General features: G+C 55.9%; 1 protein-coding gene across 1 annotated transcript in view; it reads right to left on the reverse strand.

Moving 5' to 3' along the window:
- P2RY8 (P2Y receptor family member 8) overlaps positions 1-25341 on the reverse strand; it is a 50372-nt gene that overhangs the window by 23931 nt on the left and 1100 nt on the right. The window lies entirely within an intron of this gene.

The following is a 25341-nucleotide window of genomic DNA, read 5'->3' on the forward strand; positions in this document are numbered from 1 at the left end:
GAACTCGGCACAGTGAGTCAGGGGCCTGAGACAACAGGAACGTGTGTTCTCAGAGTTCTGGGGCCAGAAGCCCCATACCAAGGGGTGGACGGGGCTGGGTCCTTCTGGAGGAAGGTTCAATGAACACAGGAGAACTTCTGAAAGTAGGATGATAAATCGTGCTTTGAAATGAGACAGTGAAGGGGAAATAGTTGAGGCAAGTGTTTAACCCTTCCGTCTGTCTGTCTGGACTGTCCATCCATCATCTCTCCATCTGTATCTCCTACCATTTACCGTCATCCTATTATCATCATCTATCCTTTCATTTACCTACGTATCCATTGTCTTTATATCTATGACCTATCACCTACCCATCAATTTTCCACCCACCATCTATTAATCATTCTACATCTATCCCTCTGGGTTTATTATCTCCCTATAGATATCACTCACTCATATCACCCCTATCTATCAATCTATATCTATTTTCTCCAAGTCTGTTTATCTATCTTAACCATCTGCCTAATCTGTCTATATAGACATTCCAGTCTTTGCCTCCATCTTCCCCTGGCTTCTCCTCGGTATCTGTGTCCCCTCTTTGGTCTCCTAGGAGGACACTGTCCTTGGAGGGAGGGCCCCCCTCATCCAGGAGGACCTCCTCTCAGGCCCTTCACTTCCTCACACCTGCAAAGACCCGTTGTCTACATAAGGTCCTGTTCTGAGGTTGTGGACAGATGTGAATTTGGGGGGACATGATTCAACCCAAGACAGCGGTGGCGATGATGCAAAGGACCATCCTGAGATGCTTGGGGTCATCCACACCCATGGTTGGGACCACCCCTCCCAGGACAAAGTACTTAACACACCGGTTGTGATTGTCACTGTTTCAGTCGGGGGTCTGAGAGTTGGGTGGGACTGTACGAGCTGCAAATAATATAGGTATGAAGGGTGGTCCCAGATGAGGTGGGAAGCCTGGAGGTGCTCCCTGAGCAAGGAGAGGATTCCTTTTGTCAGCTTCAACGCCTCACTCTCCACAAACTGCCTCGTGGAAACAGCCTGGTCTCCATGATTTAAACATAGAGTGACCATGTGACACAGCATGTCCCTCTCCTAGACATAAGCTCAAGAGAAATAAAAACATATGTCCACACAGAAATATGTACACGCATGTTCATAGCCATGCTGTAGACAGCAAAGCGTGGAGACAACCCAAGTGTCTGTGGATGGATGAAGGCATGGACGGGTGGATGGGTGGATGGACGGATGACGGATGGATAGATAGGTGGATGGATGGATGGATGATGGGTGGATGGATGGATGGATGATGGGTGGATGGATGGATGGCTGGGTGGATGGGTGGATGGATGCGTGGATGATGGATGGATGGGTGGATGGATGGATGGATAGGTGGATGGATGGATGGATGGATGGCTAGGTGGATGGGTGGATGGATGCGTGGATGATGGATGGATGGATGGAGGGATGGATGGATGGGTGGATGGATGGATGGGTGGATGGATTGATGGATGATGGGTGGATGGATGGATGGCTGGGTGGATGGGTGGATGGATGCGTGGATGATGGATGGATGGATGGAGGGATGGATGGATGGGTGGATGACGGATGGACAGGTGGATGGATGGATGATGGATGGATGGGTGGATGGATGGGTGGCTGATGCATGGAGAGATGGCTGGATGGATAAACTTCATGGGGTCCATCCACACAGTGGACTATGACTCATCCATGAAAAGGAGGGAAGCTCATATACAGCCTGCCTTGTGGCTGGACCTTGAACCCACGATGCTCAGGGAGAGAAGCCAGACCCAGAAGGACACAGCGTGTGGGACTCCATGGATAGGAAACGTCCAGGACAGAGACACCCACAGAGACAGGAAGTAGATTTTGGGTTGACAGGGGCTGCAGGGAGTGGGGAATGAGGACTTTTGACTTTAGGGGGACGGGGTGTCCTCTGAGGGCATGAGAACGTTCGGGAGCCTGAGGGAGGTGGTGGTGGAACGACATGGTGAATGTGCTCCATCCCCGCAATGGTGCATCTCAAAGGGTGACTGGCGTGTTGCACGCACGTCTACATTTCAACAGCAAGAAAGGCCTCCTGTGCCGCAGGCTTAACCCTGAGGACATTGCTGCTGCTCTGCGGGATCCTAGCTTGTCCTCTCCTCCCGGCTCCCAGCGCACCGCACATCCGGAGACTTTCCCCGTTGATTCCAGCATCCTCAGCCCTCAGGTCAGTGCTGGGGTGCTTGGAGCTGGCCACCCACCTTTGGGTCTGTGGTTTCCCTGCGGATTGAACCCCACCCAGGCCCGGAGCAGAGGGAGGCTGGCCCAGGGCCATCGCCGATGGCGCAAGGCGTCATCCGGGAAGCCCCGGCCTGAGTCCCAGGGTCTCCCATTGTTCTTATTTCCTTCTTCCCCGAGGCCACGGCCAGCATCTTCCTGGCTCTGTGCCCTGGGACCATGAGGAAAGCTCTGGCCCACGTTCCCCGAGCCCTCGGACCGCGCCTCCCGTGGCGTCGTCGAGGTCAGCGCGGGCAGGCCCGGCTCCTCGGCCCTCGCTCGAAAACAGCCCGCACGGTCCTCAGGGACGGCGAGGTGCAGAGACGGGGAGGGACGTGCAGGGACACAGCCCCTCTGTCCCGAGCTTAGAGCCGGACACAAGGACGGTCCAGACAAAGGAAGGGCGAGTGAACGGTGACACACAGGACGCAGTGGGTGACTGATGGGGGTGATGAAGGAGGGAGGGGAACGGCGCAGGTTCTCTGCAGATGCAGAGACGCCTAGGTGGACCAGCAGAGGGAAGACGGCCGCAGAGACGGCGACCCAGCCCCGTGTGGAGACTTTGGCCAAGTTAACCAGCTCCCCCCTCAGGTCCCCCCCACGGCAGGGACCTGGTGTCCAGCCGCCCTCCCATCCCCCCGCTGCAGGGGACCTGGTGTCCAGCCCCCTTATGTCCCCCTGCTGCAGGGGACCTGGTGTCCCTTCTTCCCTTGGGACTTGTCCCTTTCTGAGACTCTGGTCCACAAAACTGCTAATCGTGCAAGAGTGAGAAGTGGCTGAAACCTGGCCAATCATGGATCCCCTCACTCTGTCCTTGGGTATGTGTCCAGGGGTGGTCATGTGGCCCCGCCAGGGCCCATCAGGACTCCCAAGAGGTGCCAGGAGAGAGAGAGGGAATCGCCTTTCCATCTGAGCTCTGCCGTCTAAAGATGGGGATTGGGTCATCCAGGACCCCTTTTCCCTCCACAGAGCCATTGGCCCTTTTCCAGAGACACTACAGTTTGCAAGGGAGAGGCCAGCAGAGCTGAAATTAGGGATGGGGACAAGAGAGAAAACAGGACTGGACAACCATTTAAGCCCCTGGATCCAGCCATGCCTGAAGCTGCCCTGACATTCCTAATTATCCAGTTCCACCATTTCCACGTTAACCTCAGCTCTCAAGAGCCATCTTTCTATTGTTTGCCACCAACCAAAGAGTTATAACTCATCACCCACCAGGAACTGGCATGCTCCAGATTGGGTGCCCACAGAGCCCACACCTCCTGCCTCGGCCGTTCCTTGCCGGCCATGTGCTTGCAGTCGCTGCGCCCACCTCTGCCCCTCCCTCCGTGTGGATCTGGGGCGGGTTCCTTGACTCAGAGCCTCTGTTTCCATATCAGCAGAAATGACCAGAGGAGCATCCTGGGAGGTGGCAGACGGAGGGCTTTCTATGGGAGACTCCGCCGTGGCCGGTGCTCGTCTTCCAGCCTCACGGTTCCCGTGCTTTCCTCGCAAACCCCACACATACTTTTAGGATTTTGGGGTGCCTGGGTCCAAAAGACACAACCCAAAGGGGAGCCAATTGGACATAAGCCCGTGGCCCCACAATTCCCTGGCATCTTTAAAGTGGAGACCCATGTCCGCCTGCATCTTGGTGCATCTCAGGGGGGCCCCTTCCCACCCGCCCCTCTCCGGGTCCCGGGACTTACGGTGGCCGGAAGGGTGGCGGCAGTCCTGGGCCAGCAGACCCCGTGGAGTGTGCCTGAGCGGGGTGCGGGGGACTGTCACCCCCACTGCCTCCTGGGTGGAGGAGGCTACCCTTTGCAGAAAGCTCCCCACCGGAGCGGGGGTCGAGGGACCGCCCCCCCACTCTCCTGGGGACTCTTGCTGTCAGTGCCCCCAGCCGATCTGCAACGGACACCGTCCCCAAGGACCCAGCGGGCTCCTGTAACGGTCACCTGTCATCTCAAGATTTAATTGAATGCACAGAGGTTATGAAACTTGGAGCCTGCAGGCAGGGCGCCCAAGGATGGAGAAGCTTCCTCTTTTTCACGGTGAGGCCCCTGCGGGGCAGAGGAGGTCACAGGAGGGGATTTTACGTATTTGTGTAACACACACACACACAAAAAAAAGAACAGGTTTTAAAAAATACATCTCACCGAAATAACTTCAGGAATCACTTCCTATGAGTGGTTAGTCTGTGATGACAAGCGGTCCTACACTTAAGAGTTGGTTCCTTTGAATATTTGTAATAACAGTTTGCCTTTCAAAAACTGTGAACATGAACTGTTTAAAAGCTTACTCCGTCCTGTGCGATGAGGGTTTCTTGGTCTTAGGACCTGGGATGTGTTCTCTGAGTTTTGTCCCTGTGATGGACTAAATTGTACCCCTCAATTCATGTCACGGCCCCCTGACTGCCAGGACCGAAGGATGGGGCTGGGGAGACAGGTGTGTTTTTGCGTGTGTGTGTGTGTGTGTGTGTGTGTGTGTGTGTGTCTTTTGAGGGCTGTACCCACAACCTATGCAGGTTCCCAGGCTAGGGGTCGAATCTGAGCTGCAGCTGCCGGCCTACACCACAGCCACAGCAACCTGGGATCCGAGCCGCACCTGTGACCCACACCACAGCTCACGGCAACCCGAGATCCTTAACGCTCGGAGCGAGGCCAGGGATCGAACCCGCATCCTCATGGATACTTGTCACCTCTAGTTACCTCTGAGCCACGACAGGAACTCCCGACACGAGTCTTTCAAGAGGGGATGGAGGCAAATGAGGTCACAAGGGTGGGTCCTGATCCCCCAGGACGGGGGTCCTTAGACGAAGAGGAGGTCAGGACACAGACACCCACACAGGGACAGCCCCGCGGCGGAGGCCGGCAGCTGCAGCTCCAATTCAATCCCTAGCCTGGGAATTTCCACCTGCCCCAGAGGCGGCCCTAAAAAGCAAAAACCATAAAACATAAAAGTAAATAAAATATGGCCCCGATCCAGGAGGACCTCCCCTCAGACAGGGCTCCAACCCACATGGGGGCAGGTGGGCTCTCCGGGGGACTTGGGGTGGGGGGATCCCTTTCTGTGCCTCCCTTTTCTGCAGCCGCCTCGTTGCTTGTCTGGTGGCCCTTCCTCCGCCTGCAAAGCCAGCTTCCTCCTCTTCGAATCTCTTGGTCCAGTCTCCCTCTTCCACACGGAAGCCCCCCCAGGTTTCACTGCCCACCCCCCCATACCCCAGGGCCTCTCCCCAGCTCCCAGTCAGCCCACCAGCAGACGTAACTCCATCTCCCACCTCCCTCCTCAGCGACAAGTAGCAAAACATATTCCCAGGCTCTGGGGATTCAGAGGGGGTGTGTTTTAGGGTGCATCAATTCATTAGAAATTAATTCAGCAGGACCATGAGACTGCCGTCTGCAGAGCAGGGACCCTGCGGAATGAATTTCTAAATGCTGCTCTAATCCTTGCACAGGGACCCATGCATTGAGGGGGCGGGGAGGCAGGAGGGAGGGAAGCAGTGATTATAAGGAGTGGGGGGGGTCCTGCCTGGGGGAGGGGCTGGCCTCAGGGATGCCCCCCACGGCCAGCAGCCGGCACTTCCCAGTGGCCTCGGCCGCTGAGATGGCCCAGTGAGGCCAGTGAGGAGAAAGCATCCGACGGGGCCAGGAGAGCAGCTGGGCGCAGCAGAGGTGGCCGGCTCCGGGCGGGGGGGCGTGCGGGTGGGGAAGGACATGGGGTGCAGACAGAACAGAGTTTAGGGAAGTCACAGGCCAGTGTGGGTGCCTCTAGGAAGCCATAGGCATCCAGGGACCTTGCCCACGGCTGTGGATGGGGTCCAGCCTTCAGCTTCTCTAAAGCTTGGAGGGCCAGACACGGGTTTTACCACTGCGCATAGGAGCGCAGGGACAGTGGGGGTGAGCAGGACGTGTGGGTCAGCCGGGGCTGACTCAGAGGTTAAGGATTTCAACACCAGTTTATCCCAGAGGCTCCCTTGGGATGGTCCTACATGGCGGCTGTTGTGACTGAAGCCACTGTGACCACAGAGGTGCCAGCCACTCTCTGGGGTGCAGATGTCACTTATCTGGGGCTACAGACCCAAACCCAGGATGGCTGGATCATAGGGCAGCTCTATTTCTGTTGTGGGAAGAATAAATACAGAGGCCAATGGGCACGGTGGAATATTATATAGCCACGAAAAGGGAGGATGTTCTGACACCCGTTACAACAGCACGGAGCCCGAGGACGTCATGCTCAATGAAATTGAGTCCCCAGAACACAAATCCTGTGTGATTCCGGGTACAAGAGGCTCCTGAAGGCCCCAGATTCACAGACACGGAGAGGAGGAAGGTGGGGGCCGGGGCTGGAGAGGGGCTGGGAGTTCGAGTTTAATGGGGCCAGAGTTCCATTTTGGGAAGATGAACGAGCTTTAATGACCCGCTCTGCAATATTACTAACAATCCCGTGTTGTGGACATAAAATCTATTAGGAAGGCAGATCTCATGTTCACGGCTCATCGCAAAACCAAAATACGGTAAAATAAACATTGTTGAACTCAAATAAAATATGGGGGGAGACAGAGGTCCCGTGGTGGCTCAGCGGTAACAAACCCAACCAGAATCCATGAAGATGTGGGCTCGATCCCCGGCCTCGCTCAGTGGGCTAAGGATCCCGCATTGCTGTGAGCTGTGGTGTGGGCTGGCAGCTGTCGCTCCGATTGGGCCCCTAGCCTGGGAACTTCCATATGCTACTGGTACAGCCCTAAAAAGCAAAAAAATAAAATAAATAAAATAAAATGGGGGAAGTTTCAATTAGGAGTTTGGATTTAGTATGTGCAGACTACTATAGGATGTGTGTTTCTGTATGACTGAGTCACTGCACTCTACAGCAGAAATTGACAGAACACTGTAAATCCACTCTAATAAAATGTTTTAAATGAAAAAAAATTTTTTTTAAGCTACTCTAAATGAAAGAGATAAAAGCAAGGACCTACTGCCTGGCACTGGGAACCAGATTTAATTTCTTGTGATAACCTAGAATGGACAAGAGTCTGAAAAAAGAAAACAAAAGGAAAATAAAAGAGAAAAGAAAAACTGAAAAGATAAAGCTATTTAGACTTGGTGAGGGGAAAAGAGGGGCGATTTCTGTGTTCACTCCAGCGCAAGCTTCCTGCCAGCTGTGCACAGGTTGGTAGCAGGTCGCGGATGCCAGTGTGGTGGGGTTTTCTGGTCAGGGGCTGCCCGGGAGCTGGGGGGTGATCCTGGGTTGCGCGAGGGCCCCCTGTCATCGCAGAGCGCGTCTGAGTGCCTGAGGGCGGTAAGAGGAGGCAGGAGGGAGCGGGGCTACTCGCTGCAGGTGCTGCCATGAGTGTAGGAGTTTGCACAGCAAACCCGGCTCAGAGGGCGCCTTTGCCGCGTGACGGCACCTGCAGGGGGCGCTGTGAGGCAGGGGCCGCTCCCACCTCTGCTGATCCTGAGAAGCTCAGCTCCTGTCCACATGCCTCCCCGAGGACCCCTGCGTGTGCGCCCCGCGGGGACGCCGCGTCTGTGTGCGTCGGGGGGCTCCGGCGAGCACCGCTGACCCGGAGGCACCTGCTCCAACCCCCGGGCACGTCGGGTCCGTGGGGGGCCGGTGTGGCTCTGAGCGGCGGCCACCCAGCCCGGAAAGGCCCCAGCAGCAGCACGAGCTGACGGTCCCCTCTGGGAGACGGGGGAAGGCGAGGGTGTGGTGGGGGGTGCGGGGGGGTGGGGGTGCGGGGGGGGATGTCACCGGCCCCGGCAGGGAAGCGCCGGCATCTGCAGCCCCTGCTGTGGTGCCGCGTGTCCAAGTTCTGTCCTGTCCGGGTGGGGTTTCTAACCCTGACCTTTGCCTGCGACCTTGGGGCCACGCGACAGGGTGGGAGACCGTCCTCTGAGTGTCCGTGGCCGATCCGGCCTCATCTGTCTTGGAAAGTGACTCTGGGACCAGGGGACTCGCGCGGGAAGCGGTTTGCAGCGTCCTGGGCAGCGAGCTGTGCTCCTGCGCGCGTCGGCCCGTGTCTGCTTCGCTTTGGCTTTGGCACTGGGAAGTCAAGCCGTTTCCAGGTGGGTGGTGGGCGCTGGCCCCGGGTGGGCAGGGCAGAGAGCGTCCTCCTTCTATCTCTTGATCCTCATTCTAAGCCCCTGTGCCTCCCCCACTGGAGCGGAGCAGAGTGTGTGTGGCTGACAACCTGGGGACCAGGCTGCTTCCTCTTTCCCTGCGGCGGGGGCGGGGCGCCACTTCCCCTGCACGTCACCTGCTGGGGCCTCTGTGCCTGTTGCCACCCCTCCCCCTCGGGCCCCTCCGGTTCCTCCGGTCCCTGTCCCTCCGGGTCCTGTTGCAGGACAGCCCTCTCCCCAACGGGCCCCACAGCACTGAGGCCGTGCTCAGCGCCTCCCCCAGCAGAGAGCTCCGAGGGCTGAGCAGGGACCTCCCCGCCCCCATAGGGTTCCCGTCTTCACCCCTGGACTCTCTCAAGGGGATCTTATTTGCAAATAGGGGCTTTTTTTAAGGGTCCTTATTTCTAAGAGCCTTAAAGTTTGTACGCCGATTTTAAAATAACACTGCAAATAATTTCACAAAAAAGATTACTCTCGAAATTACTTTTAAATGGGTTAGGAATATGAGGAAACAATTTGGACATGGGGTCTGTGCAGGTGTGATGAAGGGAAGGGTCTGAGAGGAGGTCCTCCTGGATGAGGGGGGCCCTCTGTCCAAGGACAGTGTCCTCCTAAGAGACAGAAGAGGAGCCACAGACACAGAGGAGAAGCCACGGGAAGACGGAGGCACAGACGGGAGGGAGGCGGCCACCAGCCCAGGGCCGCCGGGAGCCCCCAGAAGCTGGAAGAGCAGGAAGGACCCTCCCCTGGAGCCTCTGGAGGGAGCGTGGCCCTGGGACCCCTTGACCTCGGTTGCCTGGTCCCCAGGGCCGGGGGAGGGTGGTTCCTGTTGTTTTAAGGGCTCATTTGTGGTCCTCTATTTCGGCCTCCAGGGAACCACCACAAATAACCTTCTCTGTGCAGGCTAAACCAACTTCAACGTTGACAGCTACTAATTTACCTTTTAAAGGATGCAGACAGTGTCCGACTCGCCGTGAACAATCCCGTCGCTGAAGACAAGGGCCCCCCGAGCGCTGGGCAGTCGCTCAGAGACCCTCACTCTGTCCGCACTCTGCCCACAGGGACGCTCCTTTTAAAGTGTGAAGAATTTCACACTATTCCTTTCATGGGGTTTTTTCAAAAAGTCACCCTACCCCCCCCTTCCCTTCCTGAACTTGGCTTTCATTTTAACCACTTTAATGGTCTCTTCCTAGGGTCGCATCCACCTACGTTGGAAAGTCTTTTGTGTATCACACCCCCCACCCCGTTCAACTCAAAACAATAAAAGTGGGTGTGGCCCGGACACGTCCACGTGGGTGTCACTTCCTGTGCGATGGGGCCCTGTGGGCTGAAAGGTCTCTGCTAAGTGGTCCTCAGATGAAAACTGATCAGAGTCCCATCAAAATACTACAGCCCTTGAGCCGGGACAGTGAAAGATGAGAGCGAGGAGGGGACCCTCGTGCACTGCTGGTGGGTGTGGAACTTGGGGCAGCCCACCGTGGACGACACGATGGAGAGTCCTCGGAAAACCGAATGTAGAACTCCCACATGACTCAGCAACCCCACGAAAGTCAAATTCAAAAAGAAACGTGCACCCCCCATGGTCACAGCAGCACTAGGCACAACAGCCGAGATGTGGCCGCCCCCTAAGTGGCCACCGACAGAGGAATGGATTAAGACGATGTGGCCTGTATACACCGTGGAATATTACTCAGCCGTAAAAAAGCACAAAAGCATGCCACTGGCAGCAACGTGGAGGCAACCAGACATTCTCATACGAAGGCAGGCAAGTCAGACGGAGCAAGACACATACCATAGGCAATCTCTTCTATGTGGAAGCTAAACCACGGCACAAAGGAACCTCTCTACAAAACAGAGACGGACTCACAGACATGGAGAACAGACTGGCGGTTGCCAAGCGGGAGGAGGAGGGAGTGGGCTGGATGGGGGGTTTGGGGTTGGTAGATGCGAACCAGGACATTGCGGATGGAGAGGCCACGAGGTCCTGCTGTGCGGCACAGGGACCTCTAGCCAGTCTCCTGGGATGGACCTGGATGGAGGAGACTCTGAGAAAGGGGATGGATACATATTATGACGGGGTCACTTGGCTGCACAGCAGAAATTGCCACACATTGGGCATCAACTCTACTTTGACATTTTTTTTAAAAATAAAGTAAAAATGTGTACCGGACGTTACTTCCTGAATGCGATGAATCACGGCCATGGTTTTCCTACGCACGTCACAGAAAGGAACATCCAGACTAAAGACGGGCAAAGCTGGCCGCTCGTCTGTCCCGCGAGCTTTTTAACAACCTTTGAGTCTCCTGCACATTGTACAGGGTCGTTTAGGACCAGGACCCCGAGCCAGAACGCTGAGGTTTTTCACGTAACCCGTTGCTGAGTCACGGGGTACCACGCCGCAGGTTTGAACAAGATGGTGCAAAACTCTCACCCCCGAGATTTACCTGCACGTGTTGCACATCCCAGGGGAACGATGCCATCGCATTGGAAAGAGTGCGTGTGGCCCACTGGCGGCTCTCTGTCCTTTGCCGTATTGCGGGTCCAGGAGGGGGGCTCTGAGCACCTGCATCTGAATCAGCCCCCAACCCTCAGCACAGGTGCCCCCCGGAGTGGGGACGTAGGCCCCACTGGGTTACGGATCCCCAGCTTGGATGTTACAAGGGTGGGCGTCTCCTTTGCTGGGCGTTGCTGGGGCCATGAGCCAAGTGGTAGGATCTGTCCTGGGCGGCGGGGAGGCGCTTGCTTTTCTCCTGTTCCCTCAGAATGCTAAAAGTTTCTCCGACTGGCATGTATTTCTTTTTTGTTGGTTTGCTTTTTAAATATTTTTGTCTTTTTTAGGGCCGCACCTGTGGCCTATGGAGGTTCCCAGGCTAGGAGTCGAATCGGAGCTGCAGCTGCTGGCTGACACCACAGCTCATGGCAACGCTGGATCTTTAACCCACGGAGCAAGGCCAGGGATCAAACCTGCAACCTCATGAATACGATGCCAGGTTCTTACCCCACCGAGCCAGAGCAGGAATTCCATATTGTTCTTTTAATTTGTATTTCTTTACTTTTGGCCATGCACGTGGCATGCAGAAGTTCCTGGGCCAGGGATTCAACCTGAACTGTTGAAGGGACCTGAGCCACAGCCATGACAATGCTGGATCCTTAGCTGCTGAGCCACACGGGAACTCCTTGGAGTTGCATTCAAACTGCAGAGAATTTTTTTAATTTTCTTTTGTTTAATATTTAAGGGAAAGTGTAAGAAGTTCTTGTGGTGGCTCAGCAGGTAAAGAAGCCAACCTGTGAGGATGCAGGTTCAATCCCTGGCCTCACTCAGGGGGTTAAGGATCCGGAGTGGCTGTGGCTGAGGCGTAGGCTGGAAGCTGTAGCTCTAATTCGACCCCCAGCCTGGGAACCTCCATATGCTTCGGGTGTCGCCCTAAAATGAAAAAGAAAAAAAAAGTTGACTGCAGGGAGACCTCCGCAGAGGTCCCACTTCCATCCTTGCCCGAAGGCAGCTGCTGAACGTGGCCAGGGATACACGGAGATCCTCCGGGAAGCCACGCGTGGGGCAGCAACCCGCCAGGGCTCCCGCGGTGGAAGGGGGCCTAGCCGGGTGCCCGGCTCTTCCGTTGGGGTCCCCCCGAACGGATGGCCAGCGTCTTCCCTCGGGGCGCTCAGGTTTCTCCGTGCTGCAGGCTGAGATGTGCCGTCGCAGAACGTGAGGCCCCGGCCACACCCGCAATGAACCAGCAGGGCCTCTCGGTGCTGAAGGGCTGGGTTTCCTGGGTACGACGTGCAGGCCAGGGCACTGCGCCTTTCGCAATTGGGAAGGTCCCGCGAAGCAGATCTTTATCTTTCCGAGAAGGGCGGAGCGAGGGCCCCGCCACGTGCCTTCCCGCCTATCTTGGGGTGCTGATCACGAGCCCCCTTCGCTGGCCGGAGTTCCTGGCATTCACCGTGGCGGGCATCGAAAAATCGAGGCTCTCTGTCTTGACATCTCCGACGCATCTCTGAAGACTGAAGGGGACTTCTCTTTGCCTCTGGCCACAGCCTTCGGAGGCTTCTCAGATGCGGGGTCGGATTTGCCCCAGACGGGAGGTCCTTGTCCCTCCTCGTGGCCACGGTGTGAAACTCCTGGCGTATCGCGTTTTTGCGTGGCTTCCCGTTTCTAAATTGAGAAGAGAAATCTATGCCACGGAACAAAGCCCCTTCCTGGCCTTCTTGAAGCCACGCTCCCGGGTCCTCGTGCCACGTCATGGTGGCGTCTGCCGTGGCTTCCTGCAAGGGCTTGTAGGTCACTTGTGGCCCACAACAGGGAGAGACAAAGAAAGGAAGCACTAGATCCACACAAAGGCTTGGACAACACAACGGAACACGCGCTCCCTCACGCCCAGATGCCATCTGGGATGAGCTGCCCGCCGCGAACCCGCAGGACCCTTCTCTGTTGCTGCCACAGTGACCAGAAGCTCAGCCACGTCCCCGTGGCCCGGTGCCTCACGAGCGTTACACGGTGGAGTCCTCGGCGTTTCCATTTTCTGGGCACTCGCCGTTCTCTGGGGCAGGGGTAGGCCCTGCGAGTGTCCACAGCCACAGAAGAGCATCGAGGGGGCAGCTGAGTGGAGACCAGCAGGACCCATAAAGTTGCCCACAGAAACCCAGGATGGGCATTCGATCCGAGGCCCTCTGGAGGACACGGGGAGGGCTGGTCGGACCCCGGGGGCCAGACACAGCTCTGAGAGGCAGGGTCAGCCCTGAGCGTGGCCCCAGGGCCCAGGCGTTGTCCAGGTGAATTGCTACCAAACTGAGCCGGTGAGATTTATGGGTCCGTGAGGCTGGACCACAGTGTCCTCCACATATGGGATCAAACACCAGTCTAGATGTTGCTTCAAAGGTGTTGGTTTTTTTTTAAGATGGGCTTCACATTGAAATTCTTGAACTTTGAGTAAAACATGACCTTCCAGAATGTGGGTGGGCCTTGTCTAATCAGTTGAAGGCTTTTAGAGAAAAGAGACGGAGAGCCTCCAAAGAAGAGGGATTTCTGCCTCCAGACAGATCCCAGAGTCAGGGTGCAGCACTGCCTCACCCCCCGGGGCTCCAGACTCCTGGTCTACCCTGCAGAATGGGGACTTTCCATCTCTCACAACCACATGAGCCAATTCCTTCAATTTCTCTCTCTCTCATCTGTCTATCTCATCTCTATTATCCATGGATACAGATATAAACACCCATCATCTGTCCCCTGTCTTGTCTGTCCATCCATCCATCCTTCTATATCTACCATCTATACATCTGATATCTGTCTAATCTATAGATAAGTGTAGATATCTGATCTATCATCTATAAAGATATATACACCCATCATCTACCATCCAGCTTATCTATTGATCCATCCATCCATGTTATATCTTTATTTCCCTAATCTGTAGAAAAATACAGATATGTAAATCTATCATCTATCTTGCACCTCTATCCATCCATCGATGCACGATGTGGCTCTGTCTGCCATCTATCTGTTTAATCTATCTCTGTCTTTCTCTAGGATCTATCTTTCTATCATCCGTAGCTGAATATAGATCTATGCATCCATGCATCCATCCACCCACCCATCCATCCACGATGTATCTTTCAATATCTGTCATCTATCTCTACTATCTGTTCCTCTATCATCTACAGATAAATATACATGCATCCATCCATCCATCCATCCATCCATCCATCCATCCATCCATCCATCCTTTTGGTCCTTGTATTAGTCTTCTGCAGAGAAACACAGGGTGCAGGGCATGCATGATAAGGAACTGGCTCCCATGATTACAGAGGGCACGAGGTCCCAGGACGTGCTGTCTATACTGCAGACACCCAGGAGAGCCAACAGGGCCTCTGTCGGAGAAGACTGCTGTCCCGCTCCGAGATGGTCGGGCAGAGACGGCTCTTTCTTCCTTACTTGGACTTTGGTGCTACTCAGGTCGTCAGCAAATAGGGGGACGGACCGGGGCCCACCCAGCCCGGGAAGGGCCATCTGCTCCCTTCTGCCCACTGACTCGGATGTTCCACTCATCCAGAAACACCCTCCCAGACACACCCCGAGTCACCAAACGTCTGGGCACCTCCCGGCCCACAGAGCTGACACATGAAACGCAGCACCACAGCCTACTTCTTGGGAGAAGCTGACTTACAGCTGAACCTTCGGAGAAGCAAGACCTTGGATGATGTTCTCATTCCCCCCAGCGTGGAGGGGAACACGTCTCTCTCCCTCTCTCTCTCATTTCTGGGACCCCTGCCTTCCGGAGACACCTCCCTGTCACAGCTGAACCCCCCCCCCCCATCCCGTTATCCTCCCACTGGATCGCCCAGAACTTCAGCAAGACAGTCAGTCAACAGCAGAACCAGGTAACTTCAAAGCCCACAGGACGAATCAGGGCCACGGAAGGGACGGGGTATGGGGTGACGATTAGACATGATTTTTCTGGAGGCATCAGAGACGTGGGGGCGCCGGGAGTGGGGCAAGGCCAAGGAGAGAGACAGGTCTGTCCTGGGCGAGGTTCGAATCAGAGACGCTGTGGATCCAAGGAGCCCTGCGCCACCATCACAAGCATCAGAGACCCCCGTCTCATGCACAACCTCCTGCCGGGGGCCAGGAGGCTCTAGAACGTGGAGAGATGGGGCAGGTCTCCTAGACAGGGGCTGGGGGTATCCCACAGGCTTGGACCAGGTCACCTTGATGCAGCCAACAGGCTTGGACCAGGTCACCTTGATGCAGCCGCCCTCTGAGGCCCAGAGAAGATAAACTGCCACCACGAGTGGGCCAGCGTCGGGGCCTCACCAAGCCGCAGTACCAGAAGATCATCACTGAGCCACGAATCAGCGTTTCCAAATTTACCACGTGTCCCATGATGGAGGCACGTGCTCATGTGACCGTCAAGGCCCAGGTGCGGCCGTGGACCCATTGTGGGGATTGGTAAACCGAGGCTCGGAGGGATAGAGGCCCTCCACAGAGAGGAGGAGGCCTGTAGACAGATGTCTTCAGAGGCGTGTGTGTTGGTGCAGCCTTCTTGCCATGAGAAAGTGGTATTTTTCTTGTTTGATGGAAGAGGAAATTGAGGTTAGGTCATTAGGTCATGGGGTGGCCACGGTCAGACACACAGCGCATACACCTGGCGGCAGGCTCGGAACCACGCCGGGCCCCCCGCACACCCCTGCTCCTGGCAAGGCCAGACCCGGCCCCGCCACTCAGGATCCTAGAGGCCCACGACGTGTCCTCACCGCCCACGACCACAGTGTCCCCCAGGACCAGAACGTGACCCCGCGGTGGAGCCCCAGACAGACACGCTGTGGGTTTGGGGCAGGACGAAGGCTGGGCTCCGTCACGGTGTGTCGGCTTCGATACAACGCGTGCTGACTTACTGGTCAAGACGAGAGGCCCCAGCATCCCTCAAAACTGTGGGCGGTCAGCCCACGAGATGCAGCCCACGGATGTAGCTGTTCAGCCAGGCCGAGTGTCTGTCAAGGGCTTTCAGCAGGGCCCGCTCGCCAAGGTCGGGAGTGGTTTCCAGGTGTCGCCCCTGGAGGGGAATGTTCCCATCCGGAGGGCGGAGACTAGAGACGCTGCTCAGCCCCTCAGCGTGCACAGGACGCCCCATCAGTCCTCCAGCCCCCGTGTCCCCGAGGGACCTTGACCTGGCCTGAGAGACTTTCTATCCACTATCCACTGATCATCTGTCGTCTGTCATTTATCTTTCATCTGTCACCCATCCGTCTGCGTCTCTATCATCTATGTGTCTATGTATCCGTTCTCTACCTCCCTCTCTACAATGTATCCATCTCTCTCTCCACTCATTGTCCATCCATCTGTTCATCTATCGTCTCTCTACCTTTTCTCCAGCACATATCATCTAAGTACCTACCGTCTATCTGTCCACCCTCTGTTTCTCTCTATAGAATCCATCCCTCCATCCTTCCCTCCTTCCCTCCATCCATCCCTCCACCCATCCACCCATCCATCATCCATCCATCCATCCCTCCATCCCTCCATCCATCCATCATCTATCCCTCCATCCCTCCATCCATCCATCATCCATCCATCCATCATCCATCCCTCCCTCCTTCCCTCCATCCATCCTTCCATCCATCCACCCATCCACCCATCCATCATCCCTCCATCCCTCCCTCCTTCCCTCCATCCATCCCTCCACCCATCCATCCATCATCCATCAGCCATCCCTCCATCCCTCCATCCATCCATCATCTATCCCTCCATCCCTCCATCCATCCATCATCCATCCATCCATCATCCATCCCTCCCTCCTTCCATCCATCCATCCCTCCATCCCTCCCTCCTTCCCTCCATCCATCCCTCCATCCATTCTTCCATCCATCATCCATCCATCCTTCCCTCCATCCATCCATCATCTATCCCTCCATCCCTCCATCCCTCCACCCCTCCCTCCATCCCTGCATCCATCCACCCTTCCATCCATCATCCATCCATCCATCATCCATCATCCATCCATCCATTCATCCATCCATCCATCCATCATCCATCCATCCATCCATCCATCATCCATCCATCCACCCCTCCATCCATCCCTCCATCCATCCACCCTTCCATCCATCCATCCATCCATCCATCCATCCATCCATCCTTCCATCCATCCATCCATCCCTCCATCCATCCACCCTTCCATCCATCCATCCATCCATCCATCATCCATCATCTATCCCTCCATCCCTCCCTCCATCCCTGCATCCATCCACCCTTCCATCCATCCCTCCATCCCTCCATCCGTCCATCCCTCCCTCCATCCGTCCATCCGTCCATCCCTCCCTCCATCCCTGCATCCATCCACCCTTCCATCCATCCACCCTTCCATCCATCCCTCCATCCCTCCATCCCTCCATCCATCCTTCCGTCCCTCCATCCACCCCTCCATCCATCCATCATCCATCCATCCTTCCCTCCATCCATCCATCCCTCCATCCATCCATCATCTATCACTCCATCCCTCCATCCATCCACCCTTCCATCCATCCATCCATCCCTCCATCCATCCATCCATCCATCCATCCATCCCTCCCTCCATCCATCCCTCCATCCGTCCATCCCTCCCTCCATCCGTCCATCCCTCCATCCATCCCTCCATCCATCCATCCATCCCTCCATCCATCCATCATCCATCCATCATCCATCCTTCCTTCCATCCTTCCCTCCCTCCCTCCATCCCTCCCTCCCTCCCTCCGTCCATCCATCCCTCTCCATGCGTTCATCTATTCATCCGTGCAGCCATCATGTGTATCTTTTATCTATCAAACATCCATTTCAGTATCTATCTATCTGTCCATCTGTCTTTTCATCCACTTATCTATCTGTCCAACCCTCCATATCTATTTTTCTATGTATCTATCCCTCTGTTCGTCCACCCATGCCTCTACACTCATTTAGCCATCTACCTATCTATCTGTTTATCTGCCTGTCTGTCTATCTATCTGTTTATCTATCTACCTGTCTGTCTGTCTATCTCAACCTATCTACCTATCATCTATCTATCTACCTAATCACCTGCTATCAACCTACCACAGTGGCTCATAACAGGGTCATCAGATGGACACTAGGTGCTGTCTGGGGACACTTTCGGTTGCTCCCACTTGGGAGAGGGTCCTCCTGGCGTATGGACGGTGGAGACCAGGGACGTGACACAGCCTCCTACACAGCACAGGACGCCCCCCACCGGGCCACCCTCTGGCCCCAAATGCCCACAGTGCTGAGGACGAGAAAGCTGGCCGGGGCCCTAAACCACTGCAATCCACACAACGGACTCTGATTTTCCATGACAAGACTACTGAGCGTCTCCTGATCCTTTGGGAAGCCCCGGTGTCCTCAGTGTCCTGGACAGTCAGCCTATGCCGTTCGACCAGGTGCGCGTCCACCAGGTGTGCTGAGGTGGACCCCTCCGTGGGGTCTCCTGACTGTGCTGGGATGTCTGGAGAGGGAGGGCAGGAGTGGCTGGTGGTCTGATCCTTGTTACGGCCCCCGGATGGCGTGAGGTCCTCGCGGTCAGTCTGTGGTCAGTGTAGGACCAGGGCTGTGTCATCTCCATCCCCTCAGCCATTATCCGCATAGCCCACATTTGTGGGGCCACGGGTGTGGGGCTTCCTCAATGTGCCCATGGCCTCGAAGTTTCCCAGCCAGAAGCAGGAGGAGCTGAGCCTGGGGTGAAAGTCTGAGAAGGATGGAGGGGCCAGGCAACGGCAGCGATCCAGAGGCCACGGCACACAGCGGAGACCGAGGTGGGGAGATAGAAAGACTCTCCCAAGGCCCCTTGAGAATTTCAGGGCCGCTCTGCCCTCCTTCTTCCTCCCAGCCCCTAACCCAGGGACCATCACCGCTGACAAGTCAGTAGAATTGACAGGAGGCTCAATGGTCACAGGGCTTGTGGGTCCAGGGCACAGTCTAGAACATGAACGTCCAGGGGTTGCTGGAGCAAAGGACCCACACTAGCTCCCCCTGGAGGCTCCAGGGGAGGGTTCTTCTCGCCTCTGCCAGCTTCTGGGGGCTCCCGGCGGCCCTGGGCTGGTGGCCGCCTCCCTCCCGTCTCTGCCTCTGTCTTCCCGTGGCTTCTGCTCTGTGTCCGGGTCTCCTCTTGTGTCTCTCAGGAGGACACTGTCCCTGGATGGAGGGCCCCCCTCATCCAGGAGGACCTCCTCCCAGATCCCTCATTTCATCACCTCTGCACAGACCCTTTGTCCACATGAGCACCCGTTCCTGGGGTCTGGGCATGAGGACAAGGCCGTAGTTTGGGGCTCCGTCATTCAGCCCCCACCCCAGGGTGATCAATTGTTTCCATTCCTCACAACGGTCCCCATTTAGCCCCCAGAGCTCCGCCCTCTGCCCAGAGCTTCCTGCTTCCCCGGCAAATCGAGATGACTGGTCAGCCCCCATCCAGCACATGGACTGTGCAGTGCTGGGATGGGGCCCCTGGGCAGGTGCCAGGTGAGGGGCGAGATGTGGGGAAACGGGCCCTGTGCACACCTGGTGGACAGGTGAGCATGGTGGTGGCGAGCGGGGGCTCCCTTGTGCTGGGGGGAGGTAAGGCTCAACACCCGGGCTGGCAGAGCCTCTGAGGACAAGCCGTGCGTGTGCCACGTGGATGGCAGCCCCCACGTGCAGGGGCCACCAGCCCCCACCCCATGTCCGGGCCCTACGGGAAGCCCCCGCACGTGGCTGGGGGCTGATGTCGGCCCACCCCCGCCGAGTCCCAGGACCCACTACGGAAGTTTTCTGAGGCTCTGAGCAAAATGGAAAGCACTTTCAGCAGAAAAAGAGGATCTGAGGCTAATTCATGCCCGGGGCTTGGACACAGACCAAACCCTCCGAGGCCGTGTCACGCTGGACACGCGTGGCCTGTTCACGTTCTCGGGAAAGCATGCTCAGCCGTGGCCAGGACCCGATGACGTGTCCCAGGGCTGGGGGGTGAGGCCAGAATGTTTGCCGTAACCTTTCTGGCTCCCCTCAAAAATCCCTGCTCTCTGCTCTTGTCTGGTCTCGAGTATTCTTGGTTCTCAGGAACCTCTCCAGTGGCCCCATCATTTTTCTGGCTCCCCAGTTTCTCTCTGGTCCCCAATATTCTCTCTGATTCCCCAACGTTTTCTCTGCTCCTCAATCTCTTGCCGGTCCCCAAGCTTCTCTCCTGTCCGCAGGAGTTCCTGGTCCCCCCCTCCGCCCCGCTCCCTGGTCCCCCTGCATCTCTCTCGTGGGGTCCGTCTCCATCCGCGGCAACCTGGATGAGTCCTGATGTCTTCACGGGGCGGCCAGCAGGGACCCGCCCCCGAGGCAGCTCAGGAACAGCAAAGCCACCAAAGCCACCGCCGCAGGAGGGAGGATGCTGCTCAAAGCCACGTCCCCACCCCCCACGTGCAGAAACCTGCTGTCCAACATTTGCTTGATTGTTTAGAACAGGCAACGGGAAGGCGGGGCGGTCGGGTGCTGGTTTAGCAGCGAGCCAGCCCCGGGGGATCGGGAAGGAAACCAGCCAGCCGTGGCCACCGGCCGCGGGTGCTGGGCTCTCCAGGGCGCGCTCCGCGGGCTTCCTGTGAGGGTGAGTCAGAACCTGCAGGAACCGCGAGGCTCAAATGCGCCCGCACGGTGTTTATAGCCTGGGATGAGGAAGTAAGAGTGGGGGTGTCGGAGGGGACAGTTTGCTTTCCTTTCTGGGTTAACTGCAGTCACAGCTCCGCGGCTCAAAGGGCAGATGCAGTGGCCTGTGGTGCCCTCGCCCTCTGCTGCTCACGCCGCCCTCGCTTCATCATAGAATGTTGTCACCCCCACGTGGACGGCTGCTGGAGCTTTATGTATTTATCTTGACTTTGTCTTTTTAAGGCCGCGCCCACAGCATGTGCAGGTTCCCAGGCTAGGGGTCGAATCAGAGCTGCAGCTGCCGGTCTACACCACAGCTCACAGAAACACAGGATCCTTAAGCCACTGAGCGAGGCCAGGGATCGAACCCGCGGCCTCATGGGCACTCGTCAGGTTCGTTACCCCTGAGCGACGATGGGAACTCGTATTTTAGGTTTAAACACTTACTTAAACACTATTTTAGCTTTAAATACTTACATTTTAAACACTACTTAAATACTATTTAAGTTTTAAATACCATTTTAGCTTTAAATACTTATTTAGATACTATTTTAGCTTTAAATAATCAGAGAGAAAGCTCAACATCCCCATGCATAGAGCAATGATAATAATAGGAACAAGAGCTGTCATCATAGCAGGCAGTGTAGACTGCGGACGGGCTGGGTGCCTTTGAGAAGGTCCTGACGGACATGCTTTAGAATTCGATGGAGGTGGTGGCGGCACAACAATGAAGGTTCTAGATGCCTTTGGCCTGTATTTGCAGCAGGGAATTTTAGGGGACGTGACGTTCACCACCACACCCGAAAACAACCAACACAGCGACACTTGCTTCAGTGACGGCGTTTCTGGGCATTTCAGCCCCTGTCTGGCTTTACCCTAATCCCAGCTCTGCTCAGCACCCTCCCCGGCACCACGGTGACGACGGAGAGTTGGGTCCCGCAGGGTAGCCAAGCAGCGGGATCCCTGAGTCCACCCAGGCTTGCTGCAGGCAGCAGCTCTCTTCCCCCCATGCCTTCTGCAGAGCAGGGCACACAGGTGGCCTCGGGCAGGTGCTCGAGAGGCCGGTGGACCGCAGGGAGGGGGGAGGCGTGGGTGCAGCTCCACCTGCTAGAACCTGTGGGGCGCGGGTCCAGGACCTAGTGAGGGTGCGGGAGTGGGGACCACACAGCCAGCCAGCCAATGCACTCCTCCTCCTCGGGTGACGGTGAGAACGCCGAGGCTCACGGAGAATTTCTTTGAGCCGTGTTGAAGCCCGTTACCCGGGGAGGTGGCCTTCCTTGGAAATAGGGTCTTTAAAGACGTAATGCAGGTGCCATTTAAGTCAGGACGTCGGTTAAGTCGTGAGGGTGGTCTAGTGCACACGGCGGGGGTCTTCATGAGAAGAGAAGGTACAGAGACACAGAAACAGCCACTGGGGGGCCCCTCACTAACCCGAGATGACTGGCGTCCTTCTAAGAGAAGACGCAGAAATGCAGAGGGAAGACGGCTGCATAGAGATGGACACAAACATGGGAGGGAGGTGGCCCCGCCAAGGATGCCTGCAGCCCTCAGAGGTTGGAAGAGACAGGAAGGACCTTCCCCTGGTGCCTCTAAAAGGAGCCAGCCCTGCAGGAACCTTGGCGTTCCAGCCTCCAGAATGTGAGAGGACACAATTCTGGTGTTTTAAGACACTCCGATTGTGGAGGTTTGTTACAGCTGCCCCCGAACACGATTTCGGGGGAATTCACTGGGAACCAGCCTTCTCTCCTGCTTTATCTGTCCATTCATTCATTATTCTTCCTTCCGCCTATCCATCTATTCATCTAGTCATCCATCGATCTATTCATCCATCCGTTCTTTCAACCATCCACTCATTGATCCACTCACTCACCCATCCATCCATCCACCATCATCCATCCATCCATCCATCCACCCATCATCCATCCACCCATCATCCATCATCCACCCATCCATCCACCCATCATGCATCCATCCATCCATCATCCATCCATCCATCATCCATCCATCATCCATCCATCCACCCATCCATCCATCCATGATGCATCCATCCACCCATGATGCATCCATCCATCCATCATCCATCCATCTATCCATTCATCATCCATCCATCCATCCATCATCCATCCATCTATCCATTCATCATCCATCCATCCACCCATCATCCATCCATCCATCATTCATCCATCCACCCATCCATCCATCCACCCATCCATCCACCACCCATCATCCATCCATCCACCCACCCATCATCCATCCATCCATCATCCATCATCCATCCATCCACCCATCCATCCACCCATGATGCATCCATCCATTCATCATCCATCCATCTATCCATCCATCATCCATCATTCATCCATCTATCCATCCATCCATCCATCCATGATGCATCCATCCATCCATCATCCATCCATCATCCATCCATCTATCCATCTATTCATCCAGTCATCCATCAATCTATTCATCCATCCATTCTTTGAACCATCCACTCGTTTGTCCACTCACTCACTCACCCATCCATCCATCATCCATCCATCATCCATCCATCCATCATCCATCCATCCACCCATCATCCATTCATCATAAATCCATCCATCCATCCATTCATCCATCCATCTACCCATCTATCAATCTACTATCCATCCATCCATGCCTCTATTTATCCTTCTATCTGCCACTCATCCATCCATCCACTTACTACCCACCCATCATCCATCCATCCATCCTCCAACAAACTGAGCCCATGTCCCTTACCAACAAGGTCACAGCTCATGCAGGCAGCCTGCCCCTTTGTTCCCTGTCACTATGACTAAGGGGTTATCTCTGATCCTACCCCTCGCCTGCCTGCTGGTCTGCCTGGGACTCGAGGACAGGAGTGACCTCAGCCCGTCCCACCCTGGCACGCGTGCCTATTATGCAAACACCTGGAGACCAGGCCTCCCACCACAGGTCCTCGGAGGAGACTGCCCATCCTGGCAGATGCGCCACACCCGTGGCAGCGAGTGACCAGGCGGCTGGGAGAGGAGGCATCTCCCAATCCACCCACTTCCTCTGTTCCCTTTATAGCACGGGATGTTACCACAGTCTTCCAGCTGTTCCCATTTCGTCAGTAAAAATGCCACTTGTTGGCGCCAATGTCTGGCTCTTGGGCAGATGAGGTGATCCCATGCTATGCGGGTGACACACACACACACATATGCCAGGGCCTTTCTGGGGATGGTGGGGGATGAAGCCTGGCCCGTTTCCCTCCAGACATGGGCTGCCTGAGGGGTATTCTGCTTATGCCATACACACCATCTCTGTGCCCTGTCCCGGGGTCTTTTTACCTGGAATTATTAGGTTATAGGGGCAGGAGTGCACAGCTCAGATTAAGAAATGGGAGAAAGCGGTCCCGCCCGCTTCTCCCCCCAGGACCCAGGGGCTGTGACAGGGCCCTGCTTCTCCGCCCAGCCTCCTGGGTCACCGTCCCATGGCCCTTCTCATCCTTTCCCTGGGGGCCCTGAATTGGGGGCCATTCTGCTCCACAGAGGACACTAGACAATGGCTGGGGACCGTTTGGGGTGTCATGGTTTGTGGGGGTGCTACTGATATCTGGTGGGTGGGAACAGAGTTGCTGTTGCTCAATACCCACAGGGCGCATGACACCCCCAAATTATCTCGTCTAAACTGCCAGTGGTTTGAGTTGAGAAACCCTTCCTTACCATGACAGCCTTCCATCTGTCCTTCTGTCTCTCCATCCATCATTCATCTACCTGTCCATCCATCCATAATCTATCTATCCACCCACCTGTGGATCCACCCATGATGCATCCGTCTATCCATCATCCATCTATCCATTATCAATCTACCCTCCCATCTGTCTATCCATCCATCACTCATCTCTCCGTCTATCTGTCTATCCATCCATCCATTAGCTGTCCTCTGTCTATTGATCCGTCCACCACCTATATATCATCTATATATCTGTATACCTATCATCTATCGAATATGGACCAATCAACCACCTACTTATCTATCCATCCGTCAGCCCCTCTACCATCTGTCTAGCAGTCATCTAAGTAGCCATCACCTGTCTGATTTATCTGTAACCTCTTTGTCTATCCACCCATCAGCTACTTTTCGGTCTCTCCATCTCTCAGGTCAGTGGATCTATCGCATCTATCTATGGACAATCTACCTACTTATGGATCATCTAATTTATCTATTTACCTGCCATTTATACCTTATCTATCTATCTATCTATTTATCTATCATCTATCTGGGCTTGTGGCTGGGGCGATTTTGTCCCTCCGACCCCATGACATAGGACAACGCCTGGAGGGGGGTGTATTTCCGGTTGTCCCAACTTGGGGGAGAGGGAGATTTTGGCACCTGGTGGGTGGAGAGTGGAGAGGCCGCTCCACACCCCACAAGGCCTGGCAGGACCACCCAGCCTGGACATCACTCGTGTCACGGCAGAGCTGTGCCCCGACCCCGTGTCCCTGGCCCTCCATCCTGCCCCAACACCTGCTTTGTCCCTCTCTTCTGGCACCTCCTCGCTCGGTCGGGGCTCCTGGGGTCCTGCTGTCCCGCATAAACAATGGCCAGCCGCCCACCACGGCTGTTAAAGTCCAGGGTTCCCTATTCTCAGCCCCCTGTCATTCACGGGCCTCCCTCGGGTGTCAGGCCAGCACCACCTGCTGTGAACACAGCCCCGCGGCTCCGCCCGGCCTGGCCCACAGCACCCTCCTGCCCCGCCTTCACCCTGCAGCTTTCCTCCGGGACCGCCCCAAGGCTCCCTCCACCCAGCGCACACACCCCATCCTCACCCCGGACTCTTCCCTGGGCCTGGTCCCTCCTCCTGGAGGG

Source organism: Sus scrofa, chromosome X (genome assembly GCF_054392235.1).
Source record: "Sus scrofa isolate SSC_HxYL_T2T_F1_AM1 chromosome X, Sscrofa_HxYL_maternal_Yorkshire_Landrace_v2.0, whole genome shotgun sequence".
In the NCBI taxonomy this organism is placed as follows: Eukaryota; Metazoa; Chordata; class Mammalia; order Artiodactyla; family Suidae; genus Sus; species Sus scrofa.